General features: G+C 33.7%; 1 long non-coding RNA gene across 1 annotated transcript; it reads left to right on the top strand.

The window, feature by feature from the left end:
- On the top strand, positions 1-191 carry LOC111406922. The gene is made up of 2 exons (XR_002705002.1): positions 1-78; positions 161-191. It is a non-coding gene; the product is annotated as an uncharacterized LOC111406922 (long non-coding RNA).
- The last annotated feature ends 23,466 nt before the right edge of the window (positions 192-23,657 follow it).

Raw genomic sequence — 23,657 nt, 5'->3', positions numbered from 1 at the left:
CAAAGAGCAGAAAGAGTGCAACGGAACGAACAAATAGATTGTAAGTATGCATTACGAGGGTATCCACTTGCATTTCAGGTATTTTATTAATATTTTTTTCTTTTGTTGACTTAATTTATTTGTAAGAGAAAAATAATTGTAATTTGTAATTGCGATACAGTATTGGATTTATGAGGCATTTTCAGAAATTGGAAAAAAATTTGGACGGCATCGATACAAAACAGCACAGAGTCCACGAATGTATAAGTGGATGCCTATAAACTGCTGACCGAAAAAATGATTAAGTATTTTCTGGCTACTCCAGAGGTGCGATTTCTTTTAATGAATATATAACTACATTTGTGTTTAATTATTTAAAAACAAAATGAAAAAATTATTTTGATATTTTATTAAAATTACAGATTCAGGTTATTTCAACGTTACATCCTATGGAGGAAGAATTGGAGACATCTTGGTATATAAATCTTTCACTGCCAGCTGATAATGAACATCGTGTATTAGTTGGCATTGTCAGTGGAGAATTAGACAATGTGGTACAACAAATCCTAGAGGATACTTTTGAGCAAAAGGGATAACATATATGTGCCAAAGACGACCATTCCTAATACGTCAAGAACTTCACCAGTAGCGGGGCCTAATTTTGGATCTAGCACCTCTAATTATGTAACTGAAGACCGGATGATAGAACTACTTGGTGTCTAGAAGCAAGACATAATAAAAGAGGTGATTGATATATGTGGCAACTTGAGAACAGAAGTTTATGACAATCAAAGACAGTTGTTCGAACAACACCAAAAATGGCAGGAGGATTATATGCAATCTACTATGCGTTCCTACATGGATAACTTATTATCAAGTTTTTTTAACACACATTTGGAGAAAGAGGACCAATTATTCCAACAACAACAAAAATGGCAAGAAGACCATTACCAGACCTGCACTCTTATGTAGATACCGATTTTGATTCTATGCGATATTATGTCGATGAACAAAATAAGAATACGCTGCAGAAATTATTTGGAAATTAGACATAGAAGCCATTATTAGTTGTACGCAAGAAGACATTCCTATTGGTACATGTCCAATTCCCGATGATCGACTGAAGGATGCATCAACGTCTCAACAAGTCGAAAGTTCTGAAATATCACAACAAGAGAAGAAAAAGAAGGGAAAATAAATACAACCTTCGTCGTCTAGAAGACATCCTTTGAAAGAATATTATATGCAAAAATACTTGACTCTTAGAAATTGGATAGCGGAAAACGAATCAAGGTTAGAAAGATGATTTTTTATTATTGGTTTAAATATTATAATTTTATTTTGATTTATTCAACTCTAATTTTAATTATGCTATGCAGTGCATATTTGAAGATGACATTGGGAACGTCTATGAAAGAGATTGGTTGAAAACTTTATTGGATAGAACAAAAGATATAAATATTGCGGTTAGTACTGTTTATTCATAAAAATTAATTTTATTTCATACTTCACATATTTGATTTTTATCAATTTATTCCACAAGACAATTGAATTAGAGTTGAAGTTGTTGAGACGATTAATTATTAATGCTTGCACCCGTGTGTCTAAAGAATATGCAATCATGGACTTTCAACTAGAAAATGAGTTTGCCAATATGTTGATTTGGCAAAGGGATTTTCAGGCGGGAAATAATAAAGATGAACCAGATGGAACTCTTCTGAACAAATATATGAACGACAAAATGCCTATAAAGAGGCGTCCATGGGTAGGGTGTAAGTACTTATTAATTCCATGTTCATTTTCCGAAAATACTTGGTACTTTTTTTTGGTCAATATTCCGGAGTGAAAATTCTAGATATACGATTACAGCCACAACGAGTATACACCAGATCAAGTAAAGGCACATGCGAACGCGACAGTTAACGTGATTAATTAGTTACTGTTCGACAAAGGTTTTGCAGGGAGACGGAATATATGCAAATACAGAAATAAAGAAATGAAACTATAGATTATACCATATCTACTCTGTGCAAACAACGGGTAAGCATCGAAAATAATTCTTGTTTAATATAATAGATATTTATTCGTAAGTACTAATTACAAAAAAAAAAAAAAAAAAAAATTCTTAAAGGCCGAACTGTGGAGTTTTCGTGCTTAAATATATAGAATGCTTTGTTCTAAAATTTTCGATAGAATCGATTTCACCAGATAGGATGGTTATATATAGCGAAAAATTGCCGTTAATATTTTAAATAATGAATATTTCCTTCATTCACGTCTGTCTTCGTAATTGCAATGGACTAATGTAATTTGTCTGATTGTAATGGAGTAATTGAATGTAGTCATTTAATCACTGTAAAGAATGTATTTTATTCAAGTGTTATGTAATTTTTTTAGCCACTATTGGATATTTTCAAAATCCCTAATATTCATGTTGAAATTATGAAAGGAAATGAAAATAAACTGTTAAAATAACATAAAAATCAAAATGACGTCACACTAAATTTTTTTTGACCTATATGTTGCTTTGAGAATTTTAATTTTTTTTAATCTTAAGGAAATGAAGGAAAAAAAAATCGGTCTATATGCTATTTTTGTACATTTTATAAATTAAATTAATCTGATTATTAGTTGCAATTTTTTTAGTTACACGTAACTTTTAATATTTTAGATAGAAATAGAGAATTAATTACTTTGTAAAAAGAGAAATGATTTAAATACATATTTTTTTCTACTGAAATAAATGTTTGATAGTTGATAGCGTGAAAAAGTAGAGAAGAAAGATTGTGTGTCAGATTCAAACTAATGGACAAGGAAAATGCAGGTCGGAGATGACAGTACATTGAATTCAAAGTAATGGGTAGTGGAGATGACAATATACTGAAATGACGTTTGATTAATTGGCTGTAAGTTCAACTCGAAAATAGTTGAACGTGTACTTTTTCTCCATTTTTCACATTATCAACTTTGAATTAGATTATATAAAATTAGTAATAATATTTTTGTAAAAAACTTTTTTATGGGAAAGCGATTCTTTATTTTTAAAATATAAAAAGTTTTTTATAACTAAAAAAATAATTTCATTTTTCAAACAAGATTATGAAAAACAAAAAATACTAATAACAAAATTAAATTTGTTTATAAAATGTAAAAAGTACTTATAAATATAAAATTCACATAAAACTATTTTGAAGAAAAAATGATTATTTTTTTTGTAAAGGCTATGTACAGGTTAAATATTCGAATATATTCGATTTATTTAATTAAATATAAATATTTACATATTCTTCTTTTTTTGAAATGAAAATTTTAAAATAGTATAAATTTTGATAATTGTTTTTGGCTTATACTTGTAAAAAGCTACTTATAAGTAAAAAAAATCAAATGTTATATTTTTGAAGTATAAATATTTAAATATATTTTATTTTTCAAATTAAATAGTGATAAAGAAAATTACACTATTTCGAATGTAAAGAGTGACTTACAAGAAAAAAATTATTTTAGTTTATTTAAAAGTAAAAAAAAAATTATAATTGTAAAAGATATTTACAGTAAAAAATTGAATATAAATATTTGTAAGTAAATATTCAGATATATTTCAATTTTGCATATAGAATATTTTGAATAAAGTATTAATAACAAAAAAAATGAATAAAAAAATTGAATAAAAAAGAAGATACGTCACTTCAATGACTTTAGATAATATAAAAAAAAATTGAATAAAAAAGAAGAATTAAACATAGAATTTTCACAACTATTTATTTTCATAAAATGACTTTAGATAATATAGAATTTGTTGTTTGTTTTCACATACTTTGCACAAACACAGCTTCGTATACAAAATAAAATTCAGGTAAAATTTTTTTTCTATTTTTATTTTTACGCTTTGTGTCTCTTGAAATTAATATATTCTTTATCCAGGTAATTTTTTCTTTTCTATTCTCTCTCTCTTCCAACCTTCACGTCCACTCATTAAATTAAAAAATGGTGCTTTGACTTTTATACCATTTTCATTTGATTTAAATGCAATCCACGTGTATATTTAACGGAAGGAACAAATGAAATGGATGGAAAGGACCAATTTCGCAAAAAAAGGTAGAAATAGGGTTGTAAATGCCAAATTTAAAACAATAGGGATGATTTCATAATGAATACAAACGATATGGATATTTTGTGCCAATTACCCTAAAATTTCGCTATTTAATTTTATTTCTAGACTTCTTTCGGTATAAATATTAAAATATATATTGTTATTGAAACTATATTTTAATAAACAGATTAATATATCTAGAGTGTCAAAAATAATTTAGAAGTAAATAAAGTAAAAACAAAAATATAAAATCGTAAAAAGAACTAATATTATGTACAAAAAGAAAAAATCTCAATAAATTTTTTTTCTTGTATTTTTTTAAACAACGAGAATAGTTATTTTCAATAATGTAATTCATTTACTTTTGTAATCCGTGAACCTGTTTTAATAAGAATTTGTCTATTTTTAGTACCTCTTGTCAAATCGTGTGTTTGGCCCCCACAAAAGTATTTTATTATTTTATCCATTTTTCAACCCTTTTTATGGATCAAGATCGCCCCATCTTTGTTTGATTTCTGAACATATATTTTAGCATTATAACACGTTTTCTTGAAATTCAATGAGATCTACAACCTTTGAGTCATGTAATTCAGATATTGTTGCCGTGTCAGTGGAGGTTGTAGTCATTAATGCAGTATAAAATTACGATCTTACCTCCTTCTTTGTCCCATGTAGTGAAAAAAATAAGAGATTTTTTTGTTCTTTTCGGTCAAAAGTTGGTTTTGGAAAAAGGAAATGGACCCCACGAAATAAAAAAAGAAGGTTAAATAATGTAAATGCATGTGAAAAAATAGTGCATTGGTGATGTAGATTGAATCTACAAACACACGACAATAATAACCAAACGCATTGAATTCAGAAATAAAGTTTTATTATTTCGTGAACAACCAAGAAAACCCTAGGAGGCGTATTGCAGCGTCTTAAATATGAAAGAAAAGATAACCTACTGGGCCAGCAGTCCCAAAATGGGCTGGGCTACAAAATGGAAATAAAAAATGCTGAAAATAAATAACACAAAAACTTAAAATGCTGTTTTGACACACTAAACGACTTCAAATGCCCAAAAACCCTCGTACATCACAGCAAAACGGTGAGTTCAATCCGAAACGCTCGCTACCTTTTCGAAATGGGGTTATAGGCCCAAAACGGACACCAAACGCAAAAATTACATCAATTTCTTTGAAAGCCGACCATCCAACCGTTCCATGTATGCCAATGCCTGTTCCTCCACATAAACCTCATCATTCTCCCCAGGATCAATGGGATTCGCACTCGAATCAAAACCGGTAGCACTATCTCCCACGTTGTCTCCATGGTATGGCAAAAGATGCTTTACATTAAACACATCAGAAGTCCGTATAAGGGAAGGAAGTCGAAAGCGATAGGCGTTGGGGTTGATCTTCTCCACAATTTCCACTGGACCAATGGTACGAGGTGATAACTTCGAATGCTCATGAGATGGCACTCGATCCTTAGTCAGTACCGCCCAAACATAATCCCCAATGTCAAACTCAACAGGACGTCGATGCCGATCAGCCGCCTCTTTATACTTACGGTTGGACTCGAGTAGATTAGCTCGTGTTTCCTCGTGAACTTTTTGCAAACTACGAACAAAGTCAACAATTGTCCCATGCAGCCGAGTCTTAGAGGGCACAGTCAATAAATCAACTGGGCTGCGGGGCAAAATTCTATACACAACCTGGAACGGACTGAAACCGGTGCTTCTATTTCTAGCATGATTATACGCAAACTCTGCCTGGTTAAGCCGCTGATCCCATGAGCGTAGATTATCCCCAACCAAGCACCGCAACAAGTCACCCAAAGAACGATTAACTACCTCTGTTTGCCCATCAGTTTGAGGGTGATAAACACTACTAAAATTGAGCGACGTGTTAACTGACTTCCATAAACTCCGTCAAAAGTGACCGATGAACCTCGTGTCTCTGGCAGACACAATGGAAGTGGGCAACCCATGCAACCGATAAATCTCTCTGAAAAATAGCCGAGAAACCTTGACAGCATCAGTGGTGCGCTTGCAGGGAATGCAGTGCACCATTTTAGAAAAACGATCTACCACCACAAAGATGGAATCATTACCACGTTGTGTGCGCGGTAAACCCAGGACAAAATCCATGCTAATATCAGTCCACGGAGCTGAAGGCACTGGTAAGGGTCGATAAAGACCAGCATTTGTGGCTTTCCCCTTTGCCACGTGGCACACCCTGCATCGTGAGACAAACTTCTCCACTTCACGACGCACAGCAGGCCAGAAAAATGAAGCGCTAATCAAAGCCAAAGTACGATCTCGCCCAACATGACCTTCACCATGAAACTCCTCAATCAATTTCAGACGAAGGCTGCAATCTGGTATACACAACTGAACACCTCTAAACACATATCCATCCTCTAACAGAAAAGAGGAATGGGGTCCCTGCAGTAAACTGTGATAGATGGGGCCAAAATAAGGGTCATCAGCATGAAGAGAGACAAAGGTCTCAAACCCGGTGACCGCTACCTGTAGCCGCGCTAATAACCCATGCCGCCGACTGAGCGCATCTGCCATACGATTAGAAGAACCAACCTGATGTTTAATGACAAAGTTGAACTGTTGCAAAAAGGCAACCCATGATGCATGACGAGCAGATACAGACTCCTGGCTTGACAAATGCTTGAGGGCTTCATGATCGCTGTATAAGACAAATTCTCGCTGAAACAGATAATGTCGCCAATGGTGAATGGCCTGAACAACAGCAGAAAGCTCTGCGTCGTAAGTGCTATACCTCTCACGAGCCCCTGCCAACTTCTGACTGAAATAAGCTACTGATTTTCCTTCTTGACCGAGGACAGCTTCGATACCCAATTTAGATGCATCACAATGTAACGCAAAAGGTTTTGTGAAATCAGGCAACGCAAGTATCGGGGCTGAAGTCAGATGCTCCTTAATGATCAAAAACGCTTTCTCAGCCTCGGGTGTCCACTGAAACTTACTCTCCTTCATGCAATCAGTAATGGGAGACATGATGGTGCTGAAGTGCTGAATAAATCGTCGATAAAATGACGCTAAACCGTGGAAACTCCGCACATCAGAAACTGATTGTGGACGTGGCCACTGTCGAATCACATCAACCTTAGCTGCATCCACCGTTACCCCACCGGCTGACACAACATACCCCAAAAACAAAACACTATCGGTATAGAATACGCACTTCTTATTGGCTGCAAAGAACTTCTCGTTTCGTAAAACAGTAAGGACTTCCCTTAGATGCACACCGTGAGACTCCTCCGACCCACTGTACACCAATATGTCATCGAAGTACACAACAACGCACTTACCAATAAACGGTCGAAGTGCTTGGTTCATCACCCGCATGAACGTCCTCGGTGCATTGGATAGTCCAAACGGCATAACTAGCCACTCAAATAATCCCTCCCGTGTCTTAAATGCTGTCTTCCACTCATCCCCAGGACAGACTCTTATCTGATGGTAACCACTTTTCAAGTCCAGTTTGGTAAACACAGTTGCGCCGGCCGACTGATCAAGCAAGTCATCTAGCCTCGGTATCGAAAAGCGATAATGAACTGTTATTTTGTTGATGACCCTGCTATCTATACACATCCGATAACTCCCATCTTTTTTTGGCACTAGGAGTGCGGGGACTGCACACGAGCTGAGGCTCTCTCTGATGTACCCCTTCTGCACCAATTCCTCTACTTGTCTCCTCAACTCCTCATGTTCTATTGGGCTCATTCGATAATGTGGGCGATTAGGCAATGACGCGCCCGGTACCAAATCAATGTGATGTTGCATATCCCGCAAAGACGAAAGACCCTGTGGAAGGTCATCCGGAAACACATCATGAAACTCAGACACCAAGGCGGCAGCTTTAGGGTGAAGACCCGTCCCCTCGGCTGCCATAGGAACTGTCGACACTCCTGTCGCCTCAATTCCCACTAACAACAGTACAACACCTTCTGCCAGCATCTCACGCACAAATAAAGATCGGGAAAGTAGATTACTACTGTCCCCTGCCGAAGACAGACACTGCGTATCTTTGGAAGGTAGTAGTACAATCTTTTTACCTGAAAAGATGAATGTATATACATTTCGACGCCCTTCATGGCACACATCCCTATCAAACTGCTATGGACGACCCAACAACAAATGACACGCATCCATCGGCACCATATCACACCAAACACTATCACGATACACACTGCCAATAGAAAAAGATACCAACACACGGCTAGTAACACGAATTTCATTACTTCGTCTCAATCATGCTAGGCTATAAGGAGCAGGATGAGGTTCGGTGCTTAACTGCAGCTTCTGCACGGCCACTTCAGATATCACATTTTCGCAACTGCCCGAATCAATGATGAACCTACACATCTTTCCTCCAATGGTACACGTAGACAGAAAGATATTGTTTCCCTGCAAGTCCTCAGACGACCCCTTAGGCATAAGGCACGCCCGTCGGACCACCAAAAGAGGCCCCCTGTCACCTGTATGCACAATTTCAGCCTCTTCTTCTTCATTCTCCACATGAATAGGATCGTTAACATCGGCTTGTGTTGTCCCTCCAATGAACAAACTTGGGCGTGGTTGCCTATGAGATGGACAGTCCTTCCTCAAATGACCAAAACTACCACAACCAAAACACTAACTTCCACGCTCTCGTCCACCAGGAGGAGCCCAGCCACCCGGATTAGCGGTTGAGGAACCACTGGCCGAGTGTTCCGATCAATGCCCCGACCCCCAGATGTAAAAGATTGGGACGGACCAGATGTGGGATTTGGGGCGAATTGTCGACCCCCACCTCCAAATGGACCACCAGAAATGCCTACTATAGAACGACGTTGTTGTTGATTTTCAGCCTGAAGTGCTCGCTGGTGAGCCTCAGAAACAGATACCGGCGAGAACATATTTAGGACGTCTTGCAAATTCAATCATAGTCCACCAATATAGTGCGCTACCAACTGGTCTTCTGATTCTCCCACATCATTTCGCGCTATCAGTTGGTAAAACTCTGTGGAATAAGTATCTACAGATCGATTGCCTTGTCTCAAATTCTGTAAGCGCTGATACAACGTCCTGGAATAATTAAAGGGAAGAAACGCTGCCTTCAACTGTTTCTTCTTTTTTTCCCACGACTGGATTTTCGCCTTACCCTGACGGATCCCATTTTGCTTCAGTTGCTGCCACCACGCAGCAGCACGACCACGCAGACGGGTCGCCACCAAAGGTTCCCTTTTATTGTCGGGCACTTCTTTGTAATCCAAGATCTCCTCTACTGCTGCCAGCCAATTGAGGAATTCATCTGCCTCAATTTCACTGTGAAATTCAGGTATATCAACCTTGAATCCGGATTCCCATCGCTGAAACGCGTCCTGCTGTTGCACACGAGGCTGTTGAACACGAGGCTATTGAACACGATCGCCACGTGCCTCTGATAAGGTCTCCTCATCCGACCTCTCCCCTGATTCAGATCCACCTCTACCATCACTCACTGGGGCACGACGTGGAGGAGCAGGAGGTGTTCCGTTCTGCACAACCTCTACCGCCCACGTCATGAATTGATCAAATCGAATTGTCAAGCCTCAACTTGATTACGCAGATCTGTAACTTCATCAATCTAGCCACCGCGGCCACCACGACCACCACGTCCTCTCCCACGCACCATGCTTTGATACCAAAATGATGTAGATTGAATCTACAAACACACGACAACAATAACCAAACGGATTGAATTCAGAAACAAAGTTTTATTATTTCGTGAACAACCAAGAAAACCCTATGAGGCGTATTGCAGCGTCTTAAATATGAAAGAAAAGATAACCTACTGGGCCAGCAGTTCCAAAATGGGCTGGGCTACAAAATGGAAATAACAAATGCTGAAAATAAATAACACAAAAACTTAAAATGCTGTTTTGACACACTAAACAACTTCAAATGCCCAAAAACCCTCGTACATTACAGCAAAGCTGTGAGTTCAATCCGAAATGTTCGCTACCTTTCCGAAATGGGGTTATGGGCCCAAAACGGACACCAAACGCAAAAGTTACATCAATTTCTTTGAAAGTTGACCATCCAACCGTTCCATGTATGCCAATGCATGTTCCTCCACATAAACCTCATCATTCTCCCCGGGTTATTTTATGTAACAATAGGAGTGCAGGTATGGCACATGGAGCCATGTCCTCTTTTAAAATGTGGCAAATAAATTGCCCTCTTTCAAAATGAGGCAAATAATGGCAAATAATGTTTTCACAGGGGGCTAAATGAATAAGAACGAAAAGTACATTTTTTCTAGCCTATATAATTATGTGTTTTCAATATTTACTTACAAGAATTTTTTGCCTTCCAAATTTGCATATCTTACTCCAGACTTGTTGATGCTTCACTGAAACAAGTCTCTATCTATTTACCCTCTTATATTTTACGTCTTATATTTTAATTCTATAGTTTTAAGTTATAATTTATTCAAAGATCGACTGATTTGTAGAAAAAATCTATAGATGCACACAATATCTTATTCCTCTTATTATAATGTTATAAAAACATATTCAATCATTCATATGAAAAAAAAATACATATTATCGCTGTAAAAATTGTACCACTGCAGTGCTTCAAAATGGATGTTCCACGTCGTTTTTACATAACTATCAGTAATTCTCTCATTCATGGCATCAATCTGGTTAGTCATATAGTATTATTATTTTTTATCTAGAATGAATTTTTCTCATATTTTACTTATAGTTTTCATCCGCATATATTTGTTTATAGATGATTCCTAGAGCGTTTGCGAAAGACTGATGACATGAATTCGGTGATACAGTACGTGTAATTGAGTACGATGGTATAATTGCGACAATAAAATTAGAAACAGTTAAAAGGAAAATTTATTTAACTGATAGATGGGAGCAATTTTTCGATTATCACAATTTACACAATGGTTATTGCCTAATATTTGAATATATCGAACATTTCACATTTAACACGATCATAATGGATGATTTTGGGTTAGAAGTGAAATATGAGTCGGACGTCTCCAAAAAAGTTGAAGAAAGCAACAATTCGAATATGGATAATCATGTATCCGAAGTAAAGTTAACACCCTGTAAATATGGCCATTGAAAAATTGTAATTTTCCTTTTGAATAAATATTTTCATTTTATAGTTGTACTAAGTCTATAATTATGACCTAAAAACTAATAATTCATTCATGGCACTGCAGTAAATACCAGGAAGATTTGCCAGCCAGCATTTGCCAAAATTCGTGCGTAGTGTTCAAATTCACGACTCTTCACATCAAAATTGGGATATCACCACAAATTTAAGGCCAAATGGTGTGGTACGATGTCTCACTATAGGATGGGCACATTTTCTCTCCACGAAGGAATTAGAAATGGGATCAACATGCGTATTTGAACTACTCAATAACGAACCTCCGAAATTTTTAGTGTACAAAAAAAATCACAGTGATGGAAGTTTAACAAGACTATGAGATTTTTTCATTTTAACTTGTTTTTCGTTTTGGCAATTTTTGTATACAATCATAATGTTTTACTACAAATTTTATCCATCTAATTTATTACTATCTAATGTTATTGGATTTACTTTATTTACGTACTTATATATTTTAGCAACATTTAAATAACTTTTAATTTTACAATAATGAAGAGAGTCCTAGTTATATTAAAAATTAGGAAACTAATTTAAAATGTATTAAAATTATAAAAGCTAATTTAAAAGGAATTAAAATCATAAAACACTATAAACCTAGTAAATATGTCCAAAACTAATATGAAATATGGAAAGAAATATCAAAAAAAATTAATTGAATAAAGGGACAAATGCCAAGAGATCCCAACAAACTGTCAGCCAAATAGACTCCTATTCACTTTGGTGAGTGGCCAAAATTTTGGAAAAAATTCTGCTCCTGATGCATTGCGATCACTTGGTACATGTTAATGCAGTCACATGGTTGTGTGTATTCCTGTCGCTGAGTTCCGTGTGACCGTCTGTGCGACTGCATGAGTGGTTATGCATTGCGGTTGCATGCATGTATACTAAAGCCATTCCATTTCTTGTTCAAGCCAAGGTGCTTTACTCCGTTCCATGTTGATCCACATTGTTCCAGCTTGCTATAGCTTTCATTTCCAACTTTTAACTTGGACCTTAAACTTGTCCCAAGCTGCCCAGATTTTGTAGTTTGCCTTAGGTTGATCTGGCTCACTTCAATCTTCATTTATTGACTTCATTCCATTTCCTGCAACCAAGTTCCTCCACTTTGTTTGCCTTTGTTTCCCAACTGGTTGCGGTAAGTTCATTGGTCTTCAACCCAAATATCAATTTTCAAATTTTGGCTTCTACTCTTCAACCTATAACTTGATTCTTGGCCCGTGATTTTTAACATGCCGGACTCTTTATTTGGAGCATAAAAGTAACCGGCTTTATTAACTCTTCGAAGCCTCGAACTTTGCTCAATTCTTGGATTCGATTCCTTATGAATATTGGAACAAATAATGGTCAGCTTTAACGCCCTTTTTAGCCTCCAATTATGTTAAAAAAATTGACCTCAATCTTCCTTCATCAACCATTAATGCTTTCGTCGTTTGTAGGGCATCCTGAATCACATCACAACTAAATATATATTATGTCGTCTCACTGATGCTCATTGCAATATACAAACTACGAGTCATTAAAAAACAATTGTACAATTGTAATATTGTATTGAAACTTATTAAACTGCGAAATTTCATAAAACGATAGTGGATACAACTTAGTTAAAATAATCTAACATCTGCATTGTAGTTGGAAAAAAAAAGCATTTCATTTATTATAGTCGATAGAGAAATCAGGGACAAAGAAAGAAATTTCAATAAATCGAACATATACCTATAAAGAGGTGCAGTTGTATGAATGTATAAACGAAAGAACCTCCTTGTACACAACATTTTTAGTACATGAGTTGTGCGTATGATTTTCATTGGACGGTTTGAGTAGAACTTTAATAGATCTGCTTGTTTTTGCTCTTGACAGTGCTACATATAATTGACCATGGCAGAAAACTGGTTCTGGTAGGTACAAACCCATGAAATCAAGTGTCTGACCCTGTGCTTTATTTATTGTCATTGCAAAGTATGATCTAATTGGGAATTGAGTCCTTTCAAATGGAATCGTAGTTCGATTAGTTTTAAGAGGTGTGAAAGGGATCCTAGGTAAGAAAAATTGTTTTCCACGATATTCACCAGTTGTAATTTTAGCAAGAATGACATTTCTCTCAAATTTTCGACAGGTAAGACGTGTTCCATTGCATAACCCCTCAGAAGGATTGATATTTCATAATAACATTACAGGACAATTCATCTTCAGTTTCAACTCATGAGGTGGAATACCATTTGGTGTGAAAGTATTCAAGAAGTCTTCCTGTAGACTTTGTTCTAATTTCTCAATTGCTTCATCAAAACTATAGTACGTGAAACTTTGACCAGGAATTTGTTCAAGCAAAAGTCCATTAATGTAGTCGACACATTCATTTGTAGGCGTAAGAATAACACGATTGACCATCGTATATAAATGATCGGCATATGTGTCTATATTGGGAAACACACATTGTATCAATTTTTTTAAAGACGTAATTTCATCTTCAAATGGTAGAATTATACTATTTGGTAGCTTAATACAGTTGCAAGTATGTTCTTGTTCTGTTCCACCTCCAATTCGAAGTAAGTATTCACAAAAAATGGGATCGAACTTCGCTCTCATATTTTCAACCAGTGCAAAATGTACAGAAGAAGGCCACAAATACGAGTAAATCATGTTAGCCTTTATTATGTCTTCTTTGTTTCCCTTAGGTACAATTGGTAAAATCTGTCTAAAATCTCCTTCCAAAACTATTACTTTTCCACTAAAAGGCAAGTTACAACCAGTGATGTCTCTAAGCATTTTGTCTACAGATTCTACAGCACAACGATTTACCATAGGTGCCTCATCCCAAATTATTAGCCTACACATTTTCAATAAAGTTTCTAATGTCGATTGCTTGCTAATAGAGCAGTTGACTTCACCTATCGTTTCTAGAGGGATTTTAAATCTTGAATGAGCAGTTCAACCTCCGGGCAATAAAGATGCAGCCACTCCGGACTATACAGTTGCTAAAGCTATGAAATGTCGATATCTGAAACCAGTCAAGAGTACTCTATATAAAAAAGTCTTTCCTATCCCACCCGGACCATCGATAAAAAAAATTTCACTTGATTCATCTTGTACTTTTTTCATAATTGTATGATATGCAAATTGTTTTTCTTTATTTAACGTCGCTGCACAATTAAAATTTCTTTCAATATCCAATTTGGTTGTTTCCTCTACAACCATTCTCATTAATCTTTCATCGTTGTCTATATTTACGTTAAATGACACAATTCCATAATCGTTTATATTTTTACCGATTGATTCTAAAATAGAACTTATATCCTCTTAAGCTAGTACTTCGACAACTTCAGCGGGCATATTTTAATTTACATAATCATCTGTCATAGAAGGCTTAAATTTATCTCATAGTAACTTAGGATTATTTGGATTGGACATTGTAAGAAGCGTAGCAAAAAGACGTCTTAAAGAATAAGACATTTCGTAAATAATAGCTTCACATAAACATTCTTCACAATGAGTATCTCCGTCTAATAAACCATAGAGAAGCACAGCTTCACGAAATGTACAAACATTTACCCCATTGAAAGTCCTTAAATCATCAAACGATGTTGGACCTCTAATATGATTAAGAAGAAGACGAAGAAAATATCGTTCTCCTTCAAATGGATTTACCGAGACAATTCGTTTTACAACAATTTGCTTCTTTCTAGGTGTCCATGTTTTGTTAGATGCATTTCAAACAAAATGCGTTGAGAAATCTCAATACAAAAGTGTTCGAGCAAATTTTTATTTTATTTACTCGGAAAAACTCAGTTAACATAGTTTTTCTCGTTTTTTCATTCTTAATAACAGAAGATAAATTGTCCATATTTTTGTAAGTTACACATTGATGATATTCAATATGAAGTTGTAAAGCACAAACAGCTGGATATATTTCCGATAAATTGAAAGCAAAAATCATCCACATAGTTTCAGGTGGAGATATCCATCTAGCAAATTGGTAAGTAGAAATTTCATCAATGTCTTTGTCTATGTTATTTTTGTCGACCAAAAAATAATACGATCATGTCCTTTGTATATATATTTGTATAAATATTTAACAGCTTTAATAGAAAATATACTTCAATATTGATATGACAGTTGAATTTTGCACTTAAATAAGGATTATATGGCACAACCCATTGATTGTCTAACATTTTACCTCTCACTTTAACATAAATACCATTATTACGCCGCCTATATAGTGAGTACGAATTATCTCCAAACATAGTACTATTACAATAATCCTTTGAATATTTATTTTTACAACAACTATTTTTCTCCATGCATGTGTTTTTAGGATTTAAATTTCCACAAGAACCATGCATATTGTACTTTACAATAATTGAATGAAGATAAGGATATATATTTTTATCAGGAATTTCACAAGATACTATTTTATCAACTTGTTTAGTGGAAGAAATTTTATGACCACAGTTAAAAATCAAAAACAAATGTGCAAGAGGGAGACCTCTTTTTTGAAATTCAATCACGTATATATGAGCTATAACATGATAAAAAATATTTCTCTTGTATAAATCATTTTTAAGTTCTTCTAATTTTGCTCTAAATACACGTACAATAAGATCCGGTCGATTTTGAATCTCATCATGTTTTAATTCTTGCTTAATTTCTAGCCAATTTGAATTACATGTTATAGTTATAAATAAATCTGATTTTCCATAACGTTGGACAAGAGTCATAGCATCTAAGTACCTCCTTAGCATATCTCTAGGTCCACATGTAAATGATTGTGGTAAAATAAATTTCTTTCCAATCTTGTACCCTCTTCTTTCTCCATTATGTATACTGTCTATAATACCTTGACAAAGTTCAGCACGAAAATAATCTAATCTGGATGTCTCTATTTTAATATACATATCCACAACATATTGTTGAAAAAGTCTACCAGAGTGAAGCAACACAGACTTATCAGAAGGCCTAATTTGTAACTTATACGAATAGTACTCACGACATGATACCTGAGACCGTTTCTTCTTCGTATCCTTCAGCACTACATAAGCGAGAATGAATAAAATTTTATATTTACTTTCAATATCGCATTTGTAGAACTATAATAGACACAAAAAAGTCTATAAGCAAACCTGCAGTCTCTTTTTCACTAATTTGAGCCGCAGAATTTATTACATTAGGATCAGCAACATAATCCATAAACTGTGCAATTTGAAAAGATATTTGTTCGTATCTTAGAATGCCTTCATGCCAACCACATTCACCAAATGGAAAAAGCAAAGGATATTGTAGAGGATCATAACAACCATAATAATAATGAACCCTATGCGAATCACCAGAATAACCATATATAGTAATATGACGAATGCGAATATTTGTATTTTCATCATCCTCAACCCATATAGCAGCTACTTGAGATGTCGACGGAGTATTAAAGACTCTCTGATCGAGTCCTGGGTGGCATCTTATTTGAATTTTATGCTCATGCAGATCAATTATATTGCTTAAAGACCTAAAAAATTTACTATACGGATTTACCTTCAAGATTTCGATTAGAAGAAATAAAATAGATTCTACCAAATGTTTTGAAGTTTTCATATGATTTTCTAGTTCATTAGCTGTATCATAAAAATATAATTGCATATAACAAGGCGTATTATTATCCGACATAAGTTGATTTACATAATGATATACTTGTTCCTGAACTCTAAATGTGTAGATACCTTTGTATGATTTAAAAAGTTCTTTATTGTACTTTACACCAAATGACGTGAACGCAAAGTGGTTATTATATGAGCGTGCATATATTCTTTTATTTTTTTACGACGGTCAATACTTACAGTTTCATTTCGATATCTCCTATCCGCCTGCCTTCGATTTTGTTGTTGCCGAATGAAAGCATTATATGATTGACTTATGCTTTGGGACAAAGTTTGAAGATCAAAACGACTAGACTCTTCATTCATAGATTTTTCGAAAGAATTCATGAAAATAATGAACTGACCTCTGATTTCAATAATAAAAGAAATTATGAATTTAATTAAAAACCAACAAATAATGATAATATTACATTAAACACAGTATAAATTAATTGATTGAACTCAGATACATATCAGGAAACATTCCGCAAATCAACAATCCTCTTCGAAAATGCACGTAAAAAAAGAATTATAAACCGTACTAACTGGACGATAACAATCAAACATTCCTATACTAAACTGTTGTAATCTTGATTAAACATAAACACAATGATCTAAAAACTTAAACTTCTCGTGTAGATAACAGTAAAGAAAGAAAGACGTAGCCAAGTTGTATACACAGAAAAAAAAATTATGTTACATTACTTAAACCTGAGAAATATAGTAAAGAATAAATACATATGGAAGGAAAAAAAAAAAGAAAAAAAGAAAACCTTCATAACCATATCCAACAAATAAAGAAAAATTTACTTAGATTTTCATGTATATACAGAAAGAATAACATACCTCACATTACGTAGAAAAATATGAGCGAAACTAAATTTTCATCTGTAGACAAAATAAAAAACAACATATGTTACATAAATAAAAAAACTAAAAGATAAAAAACACAAACAAAAACCAAAATTTCCAGGGACATACCCAAACAAAATCGTTACAAATTCCATGAAAAATTATGTTATATTACTTAAACCTGAAAAAAATAGTAAGAAATAAATACATATGAAATAAAAAAAAAAGTAAAAAAATAAAACATTCATAGCTATATCTAACAAATAAAGAAAAATTTACTAAGATTTTCATGTAAAAAAACGTGCATTAGTTCGAACATTGGTCCGTGCATGGAGACAAAGAAGCTCCGTGCACGGAGGATAGGATGTTTACTACACGTTTCATCTTTTTTTTTTTTAACTTATATTTTTGTGTTCATTTTCATGCTCATTATGAGATATCAAATGAAATCGAAATATTACATTCTTAATATTATATTGAAGTACTCGTGACATAATATTACACGTCGTTAACGGTGTATAAAACGGCTAATCATAGCAAATGTTACGGGACGTCAAAATATGCATTTTCAAACTATATTTTGAAATTTTCGATAACAAGCTAACTCTAAAAATTCATCGACCATTATACGATAGTAGAATCGATAAATGTTTTACATTCTCTCGAAACTCATTTCGAGAAATATATCATAGACTAGGGATGTAAACGAGCCGAGTCGAGCCGGCTCGCGAGCCAAAATTTTCGGTTTAGGCTCGGCTTGAGTAAATCGTAGCGGGCTTTTTTGGGCCCGAGTCGAGCCGAGCCAAAGCTCGGCAAAAAAATAAGGCTCGGCCCGAGCTTTGGCTTGGGCTTTTTACGAGCCGAGCCGGCTTGATTTTTTTAATTTTTTTTGCAATTTTTAATGACATTTTTTTCACATGCCAATTGTTGTGGTGCAATTTGTTTAGTGTAGAAAGCAAAGAAATTGTTTAATGACATTTTTTTGAAAGAATTTAAAAATTGCATCATTTATTATTCATACAAATTACAAATTAAATAAAAGTACAACTTTCAAAATTATGTAATTTATACGAATAACAAAATAAATAAAGGTTACAAATTACAACCCTCCCCCTTTTTCGGGTTTGGGACCAGCTACAATTAATGTAGGTGGAGTTAAAATTGTACACGAATAAAATATTTCGTGTACAATTTTTTTGACTCGAACAAATTTAAAAAATGCATTTCTTAAAAAAAATATTTAATTTAAAAACTTACAACATCCTATATTTGGATATGCTGCAACTCTTCGACCATTATACTATCAACATGTTTTTGAACACGTAATTCTGCACATTCCCAATCCTCTAAGCATATCAAAACCTCCAATATATCTTATTTTAGTCTTGATCATTCATCTGATAAAATTCAACCACCTAAACTGAATGCAGTCTCCAATGCTACCGTAGACACCGGAGGTGTTAGTAGATCACGTGCAATTTTTGATACAATTAGATATTGCCTTTCATTACATCTCCACCAATTTAAAAGACTAAATTCTTGTAATTCGTTCGGTTGCAACACATTACGAACATCCACGCACATATACCTAGCTAACTCAAAAGGAATTTCAAGATTTGTACCACCAATATTGATCGCTCTAGATATTGATGAGCTAGAACTAGAATTAAATGAAGGAACACTTGTATTGCTATCTAAATAATTTCATAAATTTTCTGAATTTGTTGAAATATTTCTTGAAAAAGAACTTTGGGAAGTAGAACTACGCTGACCTTCCTTTTCAACATAATAATTATAGATTTCACATAAAAAAGATTCTATATGCACGTGTGATAATCCTATATTCAAAAAATCTGATATCCCCTTTACAGTAGTTTTTGTGCCAGTTAAATTAAGTCGAGGGTCCATTACTAAAGTTAAAAGAAATAAAGAAGGCAACTCTTCCCAATATTTACAAAATTTTAACTCTATAGAGCGGACTACATCAGCAAAAAGTGACAAATTCCTATATTTATGAAATGCTTGTGAAATGTAGAAAAAATGTTGTAAAACAAGAGAAGATGTAGGGTTATAAACACCGCTACATTCCTTTGTAGCAGCGAAAAAAGATTGTAAGAATTTTTTCACGTAAAATGCAATAGTCCGTTCCCAATCTTCCAAATTATGTTCGGGTCCGAGTGTATGCCTACCATTATAATATAGTGAAATCACTTTATCGTAATTTTCACATGAATGTACATAAGATATGTAGAGTTTCACCTATGTGTTACATCAGTGGCAAATGATTTCTCCTATAATCCATACTCTGCACATAAACTATTAAATGTTTGTTTTCTTGTTGGTGAAATAGTAATAAAATTTATTACTTGTCTAATTTTATATAAAGGTGAACTTATATGTTCTAATCCAACTTTTACAATCAAATTAATAATATGACATACACAACGTTGATGAAAAAATAAATTTCCAAATACGGGGTTAAGATTAGCAATAAATCTTTTAATAACAACTTTGTTCACTGCAGCATTATCAAAAGTAAAATTTCGAACCATATCTTATATACCATATTCCTGTATGATATCTTTTAAAATCATGTATATGTTAGTGGCATTATGGAGAAATTCTACACATCTGAATGCAATAATTCTTTTATGTAGTAGCCACAGGTGATCAATATAATGAGCCGTAGCAGCAATATAACATTTTCTTTTACAACCAGTCTATAAATCAGAAGTAAACGATATAACACTATTAAAACTTTTTAGACCTTCGAAAGTAATTTGTTTTCTTCTGTTATATAATTTTATGCTATCCGAACGAAGAGTATTTCTAGAATAAGAAGAATACCCGGGTTGGAGATATTTCTGCACGAGTCGGGTAAAGTGTATTGAGTCTATCATCGTAAGCGGCATCTCTGCTGCAGCCACGTATGTAGCCATTCCTTCACGAAATATTTCCTGTGAATATACAAAGGTGGAAAGAGTGGAATTAGAACCGTCAAACACTAGTTCGGTCTGTTTCGAGTCGAGATCCGCTGGTTTCGCTTTACAACTCCTTAATATGTGTCTATTCAAATGCGTTATGTTCGAGCCAGACTTCCAACTAAGTTCTTTGCCACAGTAATTGCAACATGCTTTCCAAATATCTACTCCATTTTGAACACCAATTTTTTTCGTGTCATATGTTGCGAACAATCCGATGATTCTTTTTTTTGACCTTTTTGTCTCGAGTACTTGAACTACTTCCTCTTCAATATCCTCCAAATTAATTGGAACATTTTCACACGCATCGTAATTAGATGGAGCACTCGAGCTACCGCCAAACTGATTAACTTCATCACTTGTAAAATCCATAATAACTAGTATAATAAAAAATACTGAATATTAGACCGTAGAGTGAAAGAAATTGAATATATTAATTGTTATATGAGAAGTGAGAAAGAAGAAATTGAAACTTGAATGATTGAATCTGAATCTATAATATAGAAATAATGCGAATTAAAATCGATAGCAAAGTGATTTAAAATTTCAAAAATCATCCCGTATTTATAGATAAAAAAAACCCGCGTTATTTTTCAAATTTGAATTTCAAAATCTATACGATTAAAGGTAACACTACGTAAAAAATGCAGCTATAGCTGGCAGCAAGTTACTGCTGCCTGTGTGACCTGCTGCCGTGTAGCAGCTCAATTTTTTTTTAAATTGTTTTTTTCTTTTTTTTGTCCTTTAATTTGCTCGGGCCAAGCATTATTGTCATAGGCCATTTTTGGCCCGTGTGGTTCGGGCTCGGGCCGACCTCTTATTTTGAGGCTCGGTCACTACGAGCCACGAGCCGGGCGGGCTCGGGCTTTTCCCGAGCCGAGCCGCCCGAGCCATCGAGCCTTTTTGACACCCTTATCATAGACACATCGAATGATGTAAATTAATATCGAAAATGGTTAAACGGACATTAAACGTATGTGTCAAAAAATACGTATAAATCATTTTTTCTTCAAAAAAATCAATTACTTTATTACTATTTATTATTTTTTTGTAACAATTTTCTCAATACATCATTTTGCTCAAGTAAAATTATGTGGTATGACGTAATTTTTTTCTCCATACACGAAGTGAATATATATTTTTTTTACATTTTATTTACAATAATTTTGTTTATTAATATAATTTTCAAATTTTAAATATATAAGATATGGTTGATAGTTAGTTAATAGCGTGAGAATTAGGAGAAATAGCATGACGTGTCAGATTCAAAGCAATGGAGAAATATTACAGTGGATAATAGCGTGTGACAAAATTCCTACAGAATTTTTGAATAGCATTTTTCCTGTTGTCAAACCAGTTTCCAAACCAATTAAGTGTGAAAACGAGTGTGACAAAAATGAACAGTAAACCCTCATTCTCTCTTTTATGGTAGTGTAGAAATGACATAATTCTTATTTAAGTTACTAGAAGCCATTTTATTTCATTTATGTCATTGATTGGTGTAGCTAAAAATCAAAATTTTGATAACTTTTAATAATTGATAAAATATGTAATTGAAAAGTTAATAAAAATTTGTAGGCTCCTTGAAATATGTGATTAAAATAATTTTTAACTTTGATTTGAATTTTTATCAAAATTATATCAAACATGAGCTAAATGTGTTTGTTTTAGAAAGATGATCTTCCTTAATAAGAAAAAATGTTTTTGTTTAAAAAAATAGTTCTTCCAAAAAATAATTTTCAAAAAAAAAAAAAAAAAAAAAAAAAAAAAAAGGTTTAAAAAGTTAAACTTGAAAAGCGTAAAAATTGAAATTCTTAGTTTTCAACTTCTATCTAATAAATTTTGTTTGACGAATAAAATATATAACATCTTGTGTGAATAAACGAAAATGATTAATAAGTTATTTTACTAATTTAGTCAAGTGACTCGAAAGGAAGTTACAAAAAAGATGTACGAAAAAGAGGAGAATGAGAAATTAAGGTTGTGATTGGTTTGGTGTTTTTGGGCCATTTCCGGTTTTCTATTTTCAAAAACGCGAAAAACGCGTTGGGTCCGTCGTTTTCGAAAATGCATTTTTGAAAATGAGTTAAAATTTATAACTGAAAATGCAAAACGACTTTTTATCTTTTTGAGCGTTTTTTTAGTTATAAATTCCCAAAACGCGGAAAACACGTCGTTTTCAGGGAAAACTAAAAATCGTTTTGAAACCGAAAATGGAAAATGGGAAACTAAACCAATCAAACCCTAACTTTTTATTTTGTCCATATATGTTGGTTAATTTCATTTATGGTTATTAAACTTCAATGAGGTTGCACAACTTTAATTTGCCTGGTTGAAAATACTCTCTCTCTTTTATTTTTATTTTTTTGGTTGCTTTCAGAATATTTTATTTTGTAGATGTGTTGTTGAAAATGAATATATGAAAAAAAGTTTTGAAATAATAGTTGTCAAATAGGGGCTGAATTTTCTATTTATTTTCAATATTAATGATTCCATTAGCCATCGTCACGTAAAATTATCCCCTTTTTAATGGGAATTAAAATTAAATTTTATAGTAAATTTTGATAAAAATTGACGATGTGCGATTGGAAAATTGTAAATTTCATGAAATATATAATTAAAATCTATTTTTGGCATCGACTTGATTAAATATAATCCATATCAAATACGGGGTTGACGTCCGAATCCTTTAATAACCCACTCAGTATCGTCGTGACGACAAAACCTTAAACTTAAATGTGAATATTATTTTAACTATATTTTTAAACACGGTTATTTTCAAAATTTACACGACATGATTGACATATTTAATGAAAAAGTGAGCACACTTCATATTGCTTAACATTCACGTAGAATTGTGTCCTTAAGTTAGCATCTTGAGTTAATCGAGTGTCTAATATTGATCTCAGGACAGATTAATCTTTAATAAAATTTAAATATATTTTTCT

This window comes from Olea europaea, chromosome 12, assembly GCF_002742605.1.
Source record: "Olea europaea var. sylvestris chromosome 12, O_europaea_v1, whole genome shotgun sequence".
NCBI lineage: Eukaryota > Viridiplantae > Streptophyta > Magnoliopsida > Lamiales > Oleaceae > Olea > Olea europaea.
Note: the sequence above shows the minus strand (reverse complement) of the source record. Positions and strands in the feature narration are given on the sequence as shown.